This window comes from Pygoscelis adeliae, unplaced genomic scaffold (assembly GCF_000699105.1).
Source record: "Pygoscelis adeliae isolate BGI_AS28 unplaced genomic scaffold, ASM69910v1 Scaffold26, whole genome shotgun sequence".
NCBI lineage: Eukaryota > Metazoa > Chordata > Aves > Sphenisciformes > Spheniscidae > Pygoscelis > Pygoscelis adeliae.
In genome coordinates, this window is record NW_008825104.1 from 5004328 (window position 1) to 5009129 (window position 4802).

The following is a 4802-nucleotide window of genomic DNA, read 5'->3' on the forward strand; positions in this document are numbered from 1 at the left end:
CATAAAATACTGTTTATTAAACACAGATTTAATAAAGGTGAAGGAAGAGAACAAAGTTCATATTTACTTAAGTAGGTGGGAATTCCAGATTAACACTAGCAGCCATAAAAACATGGCACTGATAACAAACATGGAATGCTATATTAGAATGAGAAGAAAAGACCAAACCATGGAGTTCTTTTCCATTTGAAATGCAAGTGCAAGAATAAATTCAGTAACATTTAAAAACACAGTATCTCCAGAAAAGTCACTGCATAAGCGAAATAGCCTGTCTAAAGATGATATGGAAGTCGTGTCACATCTCAGGACTTCACTGGAACATATACTTCCCCATTTTGCAACACAGGGAGGCTTCACAGCACCTAAAGGTTAGTAAATGTCATTGATAACTACAGTTCAACAGAATGTACTTCGATGAAACCTTCACAATTCGGCTTTCCCCAGGCAACAAGTACTTTATTCTGGTAAAAAAACATATCTCCAGAGCAACATACCCTTATTCATGGGAGAACTTCTGCATAAATTTATTCTTGCACTAGTGATGCCCTCGAATGGGAGCAGCACTCAACTACATCTCCTTTTTGTGAGCAGACGGACAGAAACATACAAAGCAGAATGGCGCATAGACCAGAGACGGGGCAGGGCCATTTCTTCTTTGTGAGACTTAGCAAGGAAAGGTTGCAGATAAAGTACTGGAGGTAAGTTACAATTCAGTCACACTTGTGTAGTTAACCTTTTCCTTCCAACACAGTCCACCTTGAGTTCCCAAATGAACCTAACCAATTCTCACACGGCTCCAATAGCATGTTTGTGCCATACATTAAAGCTTTTCCAGATACAGACTGTGCTAAATAAATGCGCTTCATGAAGCTTCCCTCCAGCACTCTGCTCACCCCTTCCATTTTTCTCAACAGAAATTCAAGCTAGGCCCTTGCAAGGTTGAAAACTGGCTGTTTATTCCTCCTCTCAGTTTCCCATCCCTTGACAAGTTTTTTCCATGACAGAACTGTATGTTCTTCACAGCACGCCACTCAATATCCACTTCTGACTGACTGTCAGAATATTTGCTTTGACAGCCCAAATTCAAAATATACAACAGTTCTTTAACCCCTTTGGAATTAACTCATTCAAAATAATTCTTGCTGAGGAAGTGGACTATGAAAAGTAGGCTCGCCCCTTAGTCAATTGGGCCTCCCTCTATTTTTACTATTGCATTCAATTGTACAGGTGTGGAAGGAGACCATCTGCGTTGGGCAAGTGGGTGCCCAGGAGGGAAACAGCCCTGCACAGCAAGCACCCGCGTGACCCGCACACCACAGCAGCTCTCCAGCACGAGGGTCTCAGCAGCACCATCCCACCCCACCATACAACCTACCGTTCTTCAACTGGGCAGCTTGAAACTACACCTTCAGCCTCATTTACTCTGCTCCTTGCACCATGCTCATGGTCAGGCTCTGCATTAAGTGAAGGCTAATACAGTGAAATGATCTCAGTGAGAACATCAGATCCTCACAGCATCCAGAGAGAATAAAATTGAGTTCTTGAATGCCAAAACCTTCTGGTTGTTTCAATCTAACAAAACAAACCATCTTAAAATATCACTAAAACTTTCTTCCTCTTTAGATGAAATTTTGACAGCCAGATACTCTGCCTCAAGTTGTACTTTCAAATATCTAGCTAAGACTATTCAGCTGTTGCCTTTACTATACAACATTGCTATATGCTAAGTACCTGGTGAAGGGTCTAGAGCACAAGTCTTATGAGGAGTGGCTGAGGGAACTGGGGCTGTTTAGTCTGGAGAAAAGGAGGATGAGGGGAGACCTTATTGCTCTCTACAACTACCTGAAAGGAGGTTGTAGCCAGGTGGGTGTTGGTCTCTTCTCCCAAGTAACAAGTGATAGGACAAGGTCTCTTCCAACCTTAATGATTCTATGATTCTATGACAAAAGGAAACATCCTCAAGTTGTGCCAGGGGAGATTTAGATTGGATATTAGGAAAAATTTCTTCATCGAAAGGGTTGTCAAGCATTGGAACAGGCTGCCCAGGGAAGTGGTTGAGTCACCACCCCTGGAGGTGTTTAAGAGATGTGTAGATGTGGTGCTTAGGGACATGGTTTAGTGGCGGACTTGGCAGTGCTAGGTTAACCGTTGGACTCGATACCAACCTAAATGATTCTATGATTCCGCGACTCTAAGTAAATAAATAACGTCTATTTTTCTGAACTCTATAACGAAACACACTTGCCTCCATTTTGCTTACACTGACAAAACCAGAAAGTCAGAAGCTGATCCAAATTATAATATTTGAATTAAGGTTTGATTTTAGAGATGTTGAGCTGCAGGGTTTTGCTTTGGCATACCAGGCAGATAGGAAGGAGCAGCTGCAAAGTTCAAATCTGAGTCAATCACATACCACAGCTGTTTATTTTAAAAAGGTGTCCTACAAGCAACGTACAAGAGACCCACAAGTACCTTCCAAAACAGTGTTACGGCCACTCCTTCATGCTCCCCTTATGGTTTGACCAAAGGCGGGAGCTCAGACTAAACCCTACAATTCAGCTTTTGCCATTCCCAGCCTGGTTCTGTCAGCTCAAGAGTGAGAATAAATCATCTTTAGATAAGTGGCTTTTGGCTTGGCTTAAACAAACAGCTGAATGGAAGGCCACACAGACTGCTGAAACAGTCCCAACTTATAAAATAAATCCAGGCACAATTAGACATTTTCTTCTGAAGCTTGCTACAGTCCAAAGCACAACCACGCAGAGGAGTTTCTAAACCTTGTTTACAATATACAAGCTTGAGCATCTCACAAGCCAAAACGTGCAAATCATGGAAGCCTGGGTTCTGCTTTCTCTGAAACATTGTTCGTTAGCAGTTATAAACACTGTGAAAATGCTTTGAACTATGAAAAGTGGAAGTGGCTCCTATTTATGTTGATTGCAGACTCACTATTTAAAACAAACAGAAAGAGGCTCACATACTATGACTCAATTACCTCAAGCTGACCCCCACCCAGGTTGACATGAGCTCCCACTTCATGCAGCTTCCATCCTTAGGTGTTGCTGGACAAGCAAGCTAGTCAACTGTGATTTCACCCTGCCTGGCAGAGTGAGGCAGCCACCAAACCATGGAGGCAGGAGGGACAACACTTAGACAATGTGGGATGAGCATTAGAGATTATTCATTTTCTGGGTGAGTGATAAATCTGAGTAAATAAACTTCTCCTCCCACTTGGTCCCCTCACAGGAGGTGCATTCTTCCAGGAGCTGCTGCCCCAGGAGGAGAGGGCAGGCTCCTGCTGACTTCCACTCAGTCTTCAAAGTAGTGGACCAGACACCAAGCAGCATTTCTCAGGAGATATCACCATGAACACCAACCCACCTTGCTAAAGGTGCACCTCTGCATTTCTATCCCCACACACTTATAGGTGACTTGCAAATGCTAGAAAAGGTACGTTCACCACATTCCTGTCACAAGAGAACAGGGACAAGGATTAGTAGTTAAGGAAAGACAAGTTGTCCCAAAAGGTTTGGAGTAAGCTTTCTCTGCAGATCACAAGGAGCTCTGCTGGCACTGGTTTCTGGTAAGCAGTGCACACTCACCACGGGAAGCACCTGGACCAAGAAGAGGGAAGGACACTTGGATACCTCAGTGTGTCTTTGTTTTGTTTTTTAAGTGCAACACATTTCAAAGCCATCAAAAATATTCAAGGTCAGATAACAAAACAGGAGAAGGTGCTTTAAAGCTGAAGTGGTTGCACAGCTTCAGACAAACAGCAGAGAATAAGCAAAGGATTCCCTCCCCCTCCATTGACCTTCATATTTTCATCAAACTATTGCCTACTAAAACAACATTCCAGAGCAGAGAAGAACAGAAAGCAAAGCTTTGATTAGTCGTCACTTGTAAATTAAAGGAGAGCAAACATTTGCATATCTCATAAATATTTAACTGTGATAAACCTGCACAGGCATATTAATGAGTGCATTATTGTGACAGGCTGTTGAAAACATGCCATACTCTGTTCATAGACAGATGCATTTCACTGGTAATAGAAGGAATGTAGACTTACAATGCATCATGTCTTGATCCTGTTGGCACAATGTAAAATGTGAAATATAGCTAAAATATTTTCCAAAATAGTTAAACCTCACTGAAGTATCCTAATCAAATCCCTATTTCCTTACCTTTCATTTGAATTATGCCCTGTTTACTTCAGCCTTTTCCTCCCAAAGGCAGAGCTTGTAGATGTAAAATCTTAAATTAAACTATCCCTCATGTGCCCAAATACCCAAATTCTATATATGCCAACAGGTAAAAAATAAATAAATAAACAACAAAAAAAGATGCTGACAGTGACTGTTGTTCTCCTGAGGCAGCTCAAGATGGTTATTCCACCCCATCTTGCAAGTGGGCTTCTTCCTATCATGCTATGGAAAATGCCATCTAATTACAGGCGGATTTGTTTCTAGAATACGTAACTGTAAAAGAAATGAATATAAAACTTATTTCCAACTTTAAAAAAAAGCAGTTGAAATGTACTATTCTCTTTCTGACCTCATTAAAAGCCATGGCAAAACTCCCACTGACTTTAATGGGGCCAACACATCACTGAAAAAATCACTGGAAGAATGAGAGTTTCCAAATTTTCAGACCAACTGCAGGGGAGGTTGAACACAGGATTCATTTCCCTCTTCCCTCATCCAGACAAAACTTTGCTTATTGCCCCCCCACTAAGAGGAGATCAAGCTAACTCGGATTTCCAGCATCCCCTCTGAACTGCAAATTCTCAAGCAGGAGATTTG